The sequence below is a fragment of the Protopterus annectens genome, chromosome 3.part1 (assembly GCF_019279795.1).
Source record: "Protopterus annectens isolate FY-2018-M chromosome 3.part1, PAN1.0, whole genome shotgun sequence".
In the NCBI taxonomy this organism is placed as follows: domain Eukaryota; kingdom Metazoa; phylum Chordata; order Ceratodontiformes; family Protopteridae; genus Protopterus; species Protopterus annectens.
In genome coordinates, this window is record NC_056732.1 from 1,021,596,854 (window position 1) to 1,021,610,624 (window position 13,771).

A 13,771-nucleotide genomic window follows, 5' to 3' on the forward strand; every position below is an offset into this window, starting at 1 on the left:
TTAGTGGATTGGGCTTCTGTTTGGAGCAAGCATATTATCCTGCTCACCACTATGTGGGTGAATAGATTGGGGGCATGTGCTGAAGGCCCACCGCCTGTGGTGGAATCCCCAGTGTAGATTGGGAATCGTGTAGATGTGCTACAAGGGGAGCAAGACCTGTTGATCACATTGCACATGTAGGAGTGGAAGTGCATCACAAAAGCCCATTTCACACCAACCACTTTTGCCAGTGAGCATGCAGAGGGGCAGTCTGATTAGACGCACAGAATATGGAATACATGAGAGGGGTGGCATTGAGGTATACAGCTGGGATGGTGCCCATGTCCCTTATAGATGGGGGCAATCTGTAAAATCTGTGTTTAAAAGAAAAAAAATACCCAAGGCATAGGCACAAACCCATGCCTTCCTCCTACCCTTAGTGGGTATATACCAGGTAAATCAGATTGTATTGACTAGGCTTGTAAAGGCTCTTGAGCCCTTGGCCTAGTAATCATTGAACATCTGTGCAATATGCACTCTTAACAAACACATTTAGTGATAAGCGGTGAAGCCATAAGTTACAAAATATAGTGCAAAATATAACACCACATGCTTCTTCTACTGGCACACCAACCAGGTTTCCACATGCATGACACGCCATTGCTACAGTAGTTTGTACCCTGCCTGCACAGGGTACCACAACACTCGTGACTTAATTTTTAAAAAGATTTCTTTTTAAATTATAGCAAACTGCTTGCTAGAAATATAGCAAACAGTTGCTACAGTTTATACCCTGCCTGCATGGAAAACTGCAGCAGTCCAGTTTTAGTTTTTTTTATTTCTTTTAAGTTACTACAGTTTAGATGACACATGGAGCAGTACAATGCTCAGGTTTGACTGCAAATGAAATTATTACTTTTAAAAGCCAGTATTGTGTTAAAGAAAGGTCAGTATTGACTGATTGAACCCCCCCCCCAAGACTTTGCACCCAGGGCAGTTGTCCCTCTCACCTCACCCTAGCTACACTACTGCTAAAAACAGATCAAAACCTAACAAGCAGGCTGTGAGGTGTAACACAGAACCATACAAAGTAAATCTTTCTTTTTCTGTGGGCTGAGAAGCCTCCCACCTTGTAACCCCATGTACAGGGCTGCTCCACCCATACCCCTGCTTAACTATATACTAACTCCAAGACAGCACAATCCCGGGAAGGGATATAAACCCAAACCCCAGGGATTGTCAGTCTGGCTCACCTGCCAGTCATCTGTTGACCAAAGTATTAGGGAGTGTTGCTTATTACAAGTTTATATATATCTTTGCTATGCATATTCAACACACATTTATGCATGCTTAAATGTTTGCTACATGAGTTTTATGAATGCCATATTCTGTCATTAAAAATGTTTTTACTTTTTATGCATAAACTTGTTTAGGAGTAGCATCTTACCTCTGATAATAAATTAATTGCATGCTTTATAGTTAATTTTTTTGTGCTTTTTGCAGGTTAAGAGCCCTTATGGAGACTCAGCATTCTGTTGGTTTGGATCCAGTGTCAGATATTTGAATGGGAATTTCCATAATGAGGACATAGTGCAAAGTTTGGACCTTCCACACAGTACTCAGAATGCCGGTGTGACCTGCAAGCAGTGGGTTATTTAGTGTTGTAAGGCGCTGCTGATGTGAAAAATCTGTGGAAGAAAAATGGTCAATAGCATTCTTATAACTTTGACTGGGTTTTTATCAGTTCCTACCTGTTATCCTGATACAGGTGTTACTTGTTGATTTGAGGTATTAGGTAGCTGTTAACATCCAGCAAATATATGCAGAAAACGTATTTAAAGGACCCACCCATCATGAAAACTATTAGGATCTATGTAATCATGTTAAACTGTTGCTCTTCCAAGAGCATTACTTAAGGATCCAACATTTTAAGGGGATAATCTAAACCCTTATACTGTGTTTAAAATGTAATTTTATTGAAATATTTATTTTTATATATTTATTTATTTGTAAAATTATTGCTAAGCAAATGACACATTTCTGTGTTTAAAGAGATATTCTTAGTTTTCAGACCTGCTAGAGTTTCTAAGAGCAAGCATACGAGTTTGTGTAACACTGTGATTAGCAGTATTTCATGCATTTCTAGAGAACTAATTGTACTTTTCTGCAATCTTTTTTTCTGCATATAGATTGTTCAGTCAAGAGTATAGTATGTAAGGTGTTCTTGAAATCTGCAATATTGAACAGGTCATCAGTGTTTCCATTTTAAGCCCGGCTGACAGATCAGCTTCTGATGTTATTGTGCCTGCCTTATTACTAAAATTATTTTTAAAAGCAATGTGCAGCACATTAAACTGTAACAAGTGCTGCTAATCCGTTACATACAGAACATGGCTTACATTTCTTTGTGAAATATGCGCGTTATATAACACAGAGATGTGCCTATTTGTGATTATATCATTTCTGTCAGAGTAATTGTTTTTAACATAAGTGTGCAGTCATTAAGGTATAAGAGCTAGAGCTCTGGTTAAGCTGTGAAAATGAAGGTATCTGTTCAGTTTTGCTTGCTGTGGTCACTCCATGCCTAACTATTCCTGAGTGGTATTAAGTTCAGGATACTGCTGTTGGAAAAAAAATGTTCATGTGTATATGTAAGTGTGCCTGTCAGAGGGCAAGATGGAGAAAATGTAATTTTGCTAGTTTTCTTTTTATATAAAAAAAAAAAGTGCTAGACTTGGACTATGAGTTATTTACTCACCATTTTAAACGCTGACTCATACCTTTGGGAGTTAATGTTTTGGGACAGATAACAGTAGTACTGGAGCTTATGATGTAGCTGGATTAATGCCAAGAGGTATGTCCATTTGCTGAAATGTTTTGAGATGGAAGGAAAGTCCGTTGTTGCAAATAATTCCACTTAACTGGATCTTGAAACATAACTATGAATCAGTGCAAACTTAATGTGGTTTACAATAAGATGATAAGACTAAACTTGAATGTCTTGGGGAAATTAGTGAACTAAAATGTACTGGGTAATTTTGCATCAGGAGTCATCACATCTATTTTGGACAAGAATTTTGCGAAGGAATTGTGTAGCCCTTAAGTGTCAACACCAATGCTTACATTGCATCTCAAAAATGATAGTGATCTCAGATTCCAGGACAGGACATTCAGCATTATAGTGTTACAAGTTTAAGATCCAGTTACAGATGTCAGAGAAGAGGAAGTCAACCACTTTTTTGAGGATGTGTAGCATTTTCTGAGAAAAAAAAACGAAAAGAGGTATTACATCCATCTTATGCAGTGATAAAGTTGTAATGGCCAAGTTTGGCCTTTGTGTATGAAATAAAGTGGGGCAAAGAGTAGTAAAATGCCTCCCAAATAATGTTCTGGTCTTGGCAAATGCTGTCCTTTAGTAGCCTAAGAGACTGATTAATTTGTTGCCACTCTGTGTCCGTGAATTCGGGATAGACTACAGTCTGGTAAGAACAGAAAAGCTGTAAAGAGTATGTAATGTTTAATCACGATCCCAAAAAAATGCAGATTTTATGATAGGCAAAGGGAAACACTGTCAGCCCAGTCTGCTACATACCCCCTCCCAAACAAAAACTCAGTTTTTCCTTCTTTTAAATTGGCAAGTCAAAAAAGTCTTGTACGCAGTTTTTAATTTACGGTATAAGCAAAGCTACGTTATAGCGACCATTACTTTGTGTCTTATTTCCTTTTTAAAGAACCCTTTGAGTTTCAAATTTCCAGCCTTCTATTGCAGATTTATAGCCCTCAGTGGTATGCTGTCTGTTATTTAGCAAGAGACATTCAGTTCTTATGATTCAGTTCCCACATCACTGTTGTCCTTCCCACAGGTATATTAAAACAGTGGGTGGCTTTCTGTTATATTGCTGTGGTTTTGTACCACCACAACTACTGTGGCTGAAGTGCCTTTTTGTTCATGCTTTTCTCTGTGATGCAGCAGATGGCTCCTAATAGTAGATTCTTATCACATCTTTAATGCTTACATAGACTTTCAATTTGCTTTCTTCCTGCTTCAGTTTTTCTTTCCTTATGCTGTTTGTACACATACCAGTGCCCATTATCCATTGTCTGTGATCAGTAGATGCATGGCATTAAAAAAAAGAGTGATTCATGGCGTTCATCAGGCTCAGACTCTTTAGTGAAGATTTAAGTTTGCTGTCCCTTCATGCATTTTTCTTTTCAAAAGTTTTCCTTTCTGCATTTTCACTCCTGATGTTGCATTTTACATGTTACTCTGTATTATTTCTTACCTTAGAACATTCTGTGGAATATTGTTAATTTAATTATTTTTTTAAATGGCATTCTTACTTGGCCTTTATTGACATAAATGCATTTTTTTCTGGACACTTCATGCCTGCATCATTATAATGGCTTTGGGACCCGTTCTTGTTCTACACTGCTTCTGTACCCTTTCTGTATTGCACTCTTATCCAGACTCTCAAGGATATATGCCTCTGTTGCAAGTGTTACTGTTTGGATTGATGTATCAAGGTATATTAATATAGGTGTTACATTTGATTTGTTTTCTTCTAATTTGAAGACCATTGTGGATCATCTTTCTGGATCCCAGAGAAAAGCATGATTTTCTTTTTGACTAGGAAGATAGAAGTGGCTTAGAATATTGGGTGCCCAGAACCAAAGTTTAGTGCTAAAATATTTATTTCAGCAAAATATATTCCAGAACATTAAGCCAAAGCCAGTACTCTTCAGCATATGCTTCAAAAAAGAAAGTATAGTTGTGTAAAATCTTACCATAACGGTAGATTTCCCTTGCCTTTATTGCTGCAGTATTCCTTACAAATGGGGATTCCCTGCCATGAAGCCCACCGTTTGGCCAGTTTACCAAAGTCTACCATTGCTTTAAGGTATGCTGAATGTCAGCTGCACATTCCCTGCAGAGGGTAGGGCATAAAGGTGATGTTCAGGCATACCATCCTCAGAACTGATTGCCACAGTAGGAACAATAGTCCAAGGAAAACCAAAGAAAAAACTGCACATCCAGAAATGAAAAAAGACCAGGGGGATGGAGGGAGGGAGTGAATACTGCAGCGGTGAAAGCAAGGACATCTACCATTATGGTAAGATTTTACACAACTGTACTATGTCCTTACTTTCACCACTGCTGTATTCCTTACAAATGGGAGTGTGCCAAAGCTAAAGAAGAAACTTGGGAGGAGGAACCAGCAGAGCCCTCTAAGAAGCCATGAAGAATGGCAGCCGCAAAACCAGCTCTAGACATACCATCCAACTGGTAATGTTTGGTAAAGGTATGCAGAGAAGTCCAGGTAGCTTTAAGAATAGAATTAGTGTCTAAGCCTTTGAAAAAAGCAACAGAAGAAGCCACAGCCTTAGTGGAATGAGCCCTTACTGAAGAAGGAAGGCTCTCGCCCTGAAAAGTGTAACAAAAGGAAATAGCCTTTGAAATCCAAGTGGAAATAGTTTACTTGGAAACAGCCAAACCTAAAGACCTAGGATGAAAGGAAACAAATAACTGGTCAGATTTTTGATAGCTTTAGTTTATCCAAATAAAATCTGAGCCGTCTATGCACATCTAAGGTATGCAGCACCCTCTCATGGTCAGATTGCAGAGTGGAGGAAAAGTAGGCAAATTAATAGACTAAGTAACAACTCATTAACCACCTTAGGCATGAAAGAAGAAGAATTAATATGCAAGGGCACCCTGTCCTCATGAAATAATAAAAAAGGTAGACAAGCCATAAGGGCTTGCTGCTCAGACACCCGTCTGGCAGAAGTAAGAGCTAACAAAAGAACTCTCTTCCAAGAACAATGTTGCAAGGAAGCTGAAATGACAGGCACAAAAGGAGCCTGAGTCAGTTTTTCCAGAATGAAATTAAGATCCCAGGGAGGAGGAACAGGCTTCCTGGGAGGTCTGATATTAAGGACGCCTTTAAGAAATTACTTAGCCTCAAATCTAGAAACTAACAGAGGAGTTAAAGGCAGACAAGCAGAAAGAGCTGATAAGTGGGCCTTAATAGAAGAATAGGCCAAACCAGCATTGAGCAACTCACACAAATAAGAGAGAACCAAGGGAACATCCACAGAAAGTGGGTCCAGTCACGAGAAGGACACCAAATAGAAAACCTCTTCCATTTAGACAAGTAGGACTTCCTAGTAGTAGTTTTCCTGGAATCCTGCAGGACGTCCTTCGAAAAAGGTGTCTATGATGGATGAAACCCTGTCACCCACAGTGTCAGTTGAAGTGTGGACCGGTGGGGATGGATGAGACCCCTTGTCTTGTGTGAGGAGATCTACCCTGTGAGGTAACTTGTGGTGATTGCCCTTGGTTAGATGCAGAAGTAGAGGAAACCAGTGCTGTCACGGCCAAAAGGGAGTCACCAACATGATTTTGGGAGCATCTTGGGAATCTTGAACAGGACTCTCAGAATGAGAGGAAGGGGAGGAAATGCATAAAGAAACATCCCCTTCCAAGAAAATGAGAGGGTGTCCACCTTCCATACCAGAGGACCTGGGACTCTGGCACAGTACAGAGGAAGTTGTCTGTTCAGATGGGAGGCAAAGAGATCTACTTAAGGAGTACCCCACTGGTGAACGATGTCCAGAAACACATCCCTGTGAAGCATCCATTCTTGAGATTGAGTGAGGGACCTGCTCAGATTGTCTGCCACAACGTTCTGATCTGAAGGAATGTAAACTGCCTGAAGTCACTTGATATTGGATAGCCAGATCCAATACCAGAAGTGCTAGCCGGCAAAGACTGTAAGATCTCGTACCCCCGCTTGTTGATATACCACATGACTGTGGTGTTGTCTGTGAATATCTTGCGAGGCCCTGGAGAGAAGAGAGGATGAAAGGTCTGAAGAGCCAGCATAAGAGCCCTCATCTCTTTGATGTTCATGTGCTTCTTCTGCTAATGAGACTACCACACTCCCTGAACCCTCAGGGAGCCAAACATTGCTCCCCATCCCACATCTGAAGTGTCTGTGAACAGATCCTGAGAGGAAAGAGGAGGCTGAAAAGACCCCTGGATTCAGAGACAACTGCTGAATCCACCACAGAAGTTCTTTCTTGAGACACGGGAGAAGAGGAACAGGAAAGTCTAGAAGGTGTGCATGCTGAAGTCACACCAGCTTCAGAAACCACTGGAACTTACTCATGTGGAGTTTGGCCAGAGGGAGCATCAGAATGGTGGAATCCATGAACCCCAGAGCTCTCAAACTCCCTGGCTGTAATGGAGACCAGGGGAAGAAGAGTATGAAAGAAATGAGCTGATGCCTTTGTAGGAGGCAGGGATGCCAGGATTAGCACTGTTTAAATCCTGCAACCCAGAAAGACATGATCCTGAGAAGGAGTCAAGGAAGACGTTTTGAAGTTTATTGTGAACCCCTGGCTCTGAAGAATAGAAATGGTAAAATGAAGATTTTTGCAAAAGGACCTCTGGAGAAGATGCCCGAATCAGCAGGTTGTCCAAATAAGGAAAGATTTGGATCCACTGAAGTCTGCAAAAGGCAGTCACAGGAGCAAGGTATTTGGTGGATACCCTTGGGGCAGTAGAAAGGCCAAAGGGAAAAGCACAGAACTCAAAATGCCAGGAATCAACAGAGAAATGCAAAAAATCGCCTAAAAAGATGATGGATTGGAATATGGAGAATAATCATCCTTGAGGTCTGGAGACACCAGAAAGGCCTGAAGGGAGCAAGAGAGGAAAAAGGAACTGAAGGGACAACATCCAAAAGGAAGGCACCTTCAGAAAGGTGTTTAGATGAGAGAGGTCTAGAATAGGTCTCCAAGTACCTTCTTTTCTGGGCACATGCACTTCTTGTCTCTGTACCCTGAGACAAGAGGTCTCGAAGAACCTCTAGGGAAAAAGGAAGTAGGAATGCCCATAAAAGGAGGGCAGGAAATCCAGACCATGACGTATCCTTGCCGAATGATTGACGGAACCCAAGAATCCTGGGTGATTCAGAACAGGAAGAGAAAGGTGAAAAGAGAGGAATGTGGCTGGGAACAGGTGGATAGTCAGCACCTGGTTTGTCAGGAAAGGAAGGCTTAAGAATCCCTGCAGTCTGAGTGGCCTTAGCAGGAGAAGTCTGTTTACTACCCTTTTTACCTTTAGAAGGTGGGTGAGATTGCCTTTGAACAAAAGCTGGCTTAGAAGGGTGGTTTCGCTGAAATTTAGGCACAGGAGAAACAAAGACGTGCTTAAGCTCCTGTAAAGCCTTCCCCCCCTTGTTCTGAAGAGACTTAAATAAGCCACTTCACCAAACAAAAGTATTATCTAGAGGAGCATCCATTAACTTAGCCTTAATATCATCAGGCAAAGGTTGAAGCTGAAGCCATGAATATGTCCACAGAACTGAACCAGAAGCAGTAGCAGCTCTAAAAGAGGAATCTGCTGCATCACAACTACATTTGACAGATTGAAGAACTACCTGAGAGGAAGTCCCAAGCAAGGAAAGAGCAGATGATTGACTCGGAGTCTGGAATATCAGAAAGAATCTGACAAGCCTGAGAAAGAAGAGCCAAGACATACCTAGAGGTATGGGTCTGATAACCATAAAAGTTAGGGTAGCCGAAGTATAAACCTTCTTACCTAGCCTATCCATGGTTCTGCTGTCTTAGTCAGAAGGCAGTAACTTGGACAAAGGAAGCAATTGAGAAGGCTTATCAGAGGCTACAGATACCACATAGGGGTCAGCAGCAGGACATTTAAACAAAAAGGAACAATCCTCAGGCACTCAATAAAACCTGTCAGACTTTTTGGGAGTAGGGGGCAGAGAATCCGGTGCTTTAGCAGCATCGGAAAAAAAATCCAATAAAGCAGGCAAGACCGGAGGAATGGCCGCAGGTTTAGGAAATTCGATCTGCAGTAATTCGTAGTACCTCTTATGGATATTCAAAACCTGGGCACAATCCCACTTAAATTACATCATCCTATTGAGCGTGCCCCCAAAGGAAATTTCCTCAGAGGGATTATCTAGAGTATGAGAATCCTCCTCCTCAGACCCGTAATCTTAAGGAGAAAGAATCTAGGTAGAATAAGCAAGGTAGTCATCATCAGAATCCACCTCAGAAGAATGCAATTCTCTGGGTCTTTTAGGGGAAGAGGAGGACCAAGGAGGAGCAGGAACTAAAACCCCTTGAGGATGCCTCAATGACAGTAAAGCATTAAATAACCCCTGAGTAAAGGTCTGCCACTCAATTTGTGGAGCCCTAGGAGCAGAAGAAACATTTGTTTTCTGTTTCTTTTTTAAGGTGACATCTGTCCTAGAAACATGAGAAGGCCCAGACTTAGGGCGGCATTCCACCACTACAATAGGAACCTCTTCCCTAAAGAGAAACCGCAGAACCCTTCTAGACCCCTCAGAAACAGTCAGCCGTGGTTCCCTCTGAAATGGATGCCTGCAATGCCTAGTCAGATATGCTTCCTGCCAGATCCTCACTGGCCTCCAACCCAGATGTGGTAGAAGAATCTGACAAAACAACCGACTGAGCCTCCAGGTTCATAATAACCTCAGGAGAAACTCCTGGCAGAGGCTGGACAGTGGAATATTGCGGTCTTACCTTATGTACCTTCTTCATCCCTGACGGCTGACCTTTGTGCCAGGATGTTCCATCCATAGTTATCTGCAGCAAGAAGCTTAAGATGTTGGTTCTCAAGATACAAGGAAAGGGAAGAAAGCCTACTATAAAGAGTTTTGGGGACAAACGACTGACAAATTGAAGAAGATGTATGGTCGTGAGCAGCACCTAGCCAAAAAAGACACTTATCGTGGTGTTCTTTATGGGGAATCAGTCTCCCACACTGGAATTTACCCTTCCTAGATGGCATTAACCCTAAACAGCACAAAACAAACAGAAAAAGTAACCAAAAACCCAACTGGGTATTTATCTGCAACTATGAGAACTCTAGCAAACAGGAGTAAGCACAGGAATGCCAACAAACAGAAAAGTGGTAAAAAAAAATGGACAGAGGTAACAGACCGGTTGAAACAGCATTCGGACTTGTGGCAAAGAAGTTCTGAGGATGGGTACACCTGAATGTCACCTTTATGCCCTACCCTACGCAGGGAGTGTGCAGGTGATGTTCAGCATACCTTAAAGCAATGGTAGACCTTAGTAAACTGGCCAGACAGTGGGCTTCACTGCAGGGAATCCCAATTTGTAAGGAATACTGCAGCAGTGAATGTAAGGACATGTACATGGCACAGCTCTGTGGACATAGGATTGAACTATGACACAGACGATAGAATACTGAATTTTTTTTTATCACCTGCTTGCTACATAACTGATCTAGTTGCTTAACCACATCTGGACTCGAGTCATTTCTGAAAAGTGACACCTCTGATAAAGGGTAGCTCCATAAACACTTTTGCCCAAAGGGTGTTATTTGTTTACCACACTCTTAAATATATAAATAAAAATATTAATCAGTGGGACAAAAGAACTAGATAAAATAAAATGGCATAAGCAAAAGGGAAGGAGTACTAAAACTGAGAAAATTCCAAGAAACTTGCCTGAAAGTTATTTATATTTGATTTGTACTATACATTAAACATTTTCTGTCTGCTGTTAATGTTGCCAAATTGCCTTTGACCATGTCAGGTTTATCCTCCATCGCAAAGCCCAAGCAGTCTACCTCGTGTTTTGGAGTAGTGTTTTTTTCATCCCATGTAAACTGGTTTTAATATGTTGTGATGTGATGATATGTGAACAAACCATTAGACTTGAAGTAATAGCAAGTGCTATGGATTTAAGTGGCTAGCTGGACAGTTACTAGAATGCAGCCTGTGTTATGTTTGACAGTTGCTGCATAATTGGTTGGTAAGATTCACACGTGCAATAAGTAAATATCATTTTACTTAAGGTAATTCTAATGTTGACATGATATTTTTATATTGCATTTCTTATAAAATTTCCATTAATGCTTAATGGAAGTAGCTTGTGTGATGCAAATCTGACAGGAGTAACAATAAATACCTCATGTAATGTCTGTGTCTGTTTTATTTCCATAAAGTTCAAGGATGCTTCCTTATACCAAGCATATTTTGCCAAAGACTTGGAAGAAGATGTATACTAGAGATTTAATGTTTTTTATTTATTTATTTTTTTTAAATCACTGTGACAAATTTGCTGAAGTCTTGGGTTGAGTTCTGTTGCTACAAAGAGTTGCTGTGCTATGTTTGCATGATGATTTATTTTATTTAACATTTGTTTTACCAGGATAAAATCTGACTAGCGAGCAGGTGTCAATTTTCAGCAGAGTCCTGGGGAGAAAAACTCCAAGAAATTGAATGCAAATATGTTAACGTGAGGTAAAAAGACAGACGATTCAAACAAACATATTGCAGTCAGAAGATCACGGAATTTACAATGATAGTACAATAATTGAAGCTCAACATGCTAAGAAGACATGTCTGTATTTACAGTTAAAAAGCATGAGCAGAACTCCTGACATGATTAGGAGATTCCTAGTCTAGCAGTAGAAGTAATATCTTAACATGAGACATTCAGAAGTAGGTATATATATTCCAAGACTTACAAAAAAAAGTACAGAACATCTAGGTGGCAGTATCATGTAGGAATCGGGGGCGTCAGAGATTGGTCGCTTTGTAGACTGGAGGGATTTAAGGGGTTGTTTTTGTAATAGCAAAGAGTGTTAGCATAGAGGTGGGTTTTCAGGTGGTTTTTAAATTTGGTTGCACAAGTTTGTGTCCTGAGATCAGGTAGGAGAGGGTTCCATGCTCTAGCAACCTCATAGCAGAATAGAGCTTCTCCAGAGCTGCTCTTGCATGGATTGACCTCAATCAAGGATTTGTTGCTTGATCATGGTTCTCTACTGGAGTTGTGGAAGTTTACTATGCCAGCCAGGGCAGGGGTTCTCTCTGGTTGGTATAGGATTTGATGTGTAATAATGAGTTGGTGGTAACACAGTAAGTTTGGGAATTCTAGCGAGTGTCACTTAAGTAGGGATTAACAGTGGTGGGAACATTATCTAGTATTGGCAGCAAACCTGGCTATTTTATTGTAGCAAGTGGAGAGTTTGTTCAGGTCACATTTATTGATTTTGGTTAGAACTGGGCAGGCATAGAGCAGTGTTGATAGGAGATGACTTCTGGCTATGGTAGACCTTGTTTCAGGGATGAGGAACTGTTTGATACGATACAGGCATCCTAGTTTTTTATGGACTTTAGAGATGGTTGGGATTTGAGTTTATTGTATTTAAGCTGTGGGTCAATAGTGACACCTAGCCTCAGCTACTTGGGTGATGAGGGTGTTATTGGCTGATAGGATGGTGAAGAAGGGATCGCAATGTTTAGCTGGATGGAATAGCATTAACTGTTTTTTTTGGGGGGGGGTTAGTATCAGTTGTTCAGCCAGTTCTCTATCTTAGTGAAGGATTCTTGGACTTTACTTTGTAGTAGTTGGATGCTGAGCATATTAGGGTTGTATCGTCTGCATACTGAACAATATCTGCTTTGGTAGTTGCTAGGTGGAGATTGTTTGTAAATATATTAAAGAGAAGGAGGCCTAGGATTGAGCCTTGGGGGACATTGCATGTGACGGAGAGTGAGGGGGATAGGGTGTTGGCCCACTTGACAGATTGTGAATGGTTGCTTAGGTAGTTGTTAAACCATTGCAGGGAGAGGTTATCAAGGTTGAGCTTGGAGAGGCAGGTAAAGAGTTTGTTATGGAAACCTGTGTCAAATGCCTTGGATAGGTCTAGGAAGGTGGCGGAAACCAGTTTCCCTTGTTTCCTGTGTGAGTTTATAGTATTGGAGAAGCTGATAAGGGCTGTGTTAGTACTATGGGATGGTCTGAATCCATGTTGGGTTTTAGATAATTGTTTGTTGGTTAGTAGGTGGGTGAGGAGCTGGTGGTGGATACATTTCTCTAGAATTTTAGATAGGGGTGATAGGATTGCAATAGGGCGGTAACTGGAGGAGCCACCCTTGTGGAAGGGGATGATAAAGGAGGTTTTCCATAAGGATAGTATGGTGCCCATGAAAATTGACCTATAGATAAGTAGGGAGATGGGGGTTGGCAATGGCCTTGGATGCAATTTGGAGATATTTGGCTGGTAGGTAGTCGGCTGCAAGGGTGGTTGGTTTATGTTTTGCTAGGAGTTTTTGAATGGTTGATGATGGTACTGGTTTGAGTGAGAAGGGAGGAGGGTTAGTTTGGTATTTTGGGAGTGGTGGTTGGATAGTGGGCGACATACCATTCACTAGTTTCAGGACTGAGGAGGTAAAATAGTTATTGAAACTTGATAAGTTGTGGTCAGGGCCTTCATTGTTTGGTGGCAGTGTAGTAGATATCCAGGCTGGAGGATATTGTTCACTGCAGCCCAGAATTTTTGTGGGTTGTTGCTGCATTTCCTTTGTTGGGAAATATAGTGGTTTTGTTTGTATGACTTGATCTTTTTTGCTTTGTTCTGAGTATTTTGTCTGGTTTCAGGTGTTTTGTGTTGTTGACAGATTTTCCAGGCTTTGTCCCTGTTCTTGATTAGGAGCTTAGTAGCTTTCTGTAGCCATGGGGCAGGGATGCTGGGTAACCTAATTGTTTTGAGTGGGGATATTTGGTGTAGAACTTCAAGGAATGTGGTATTAAAGTATTCTACTGCGTTATCAATTAGGAGGGTTTTAGTAAGGACCAGTTGCAGTATTTTAGGGTTTCTGAAAATTGCTCTGAGGGGAAGTTTTTTTGGGATCAGGTTTGTAGCAGGGAGAGTGGAGTGGTGTATTAATTTTGTGCCGACAGAGAAAAGTTGGATTGTGGT

At 41.1% G+C, this 13,771-nt stretch overlaps 1 protein-coding gene across 2 annotated transcripts in view; it reads left to right on the forward strand.

Annotated features, from left to right (window-relative positions):
• LOC122798333 overlaps positions 1 to 5,093 on the forward strand; it is a 487,632-nt gene extending 482,539 nt beyond the window's left edge. For both annotated transcript variants that reach the window (XM_044067174.1, XM_044067175.1), the window contains one exon: positions 1,483 to 5,093. The gene's annotated coding sequence lies outside the window, so the exon portion shown is untranslated. The remainder of the gene's footprint in view (positions 1 to 1,482) is intronic.
• Positions 5,094 to 13,771: the final 8,678 nt, after the last annotated feature.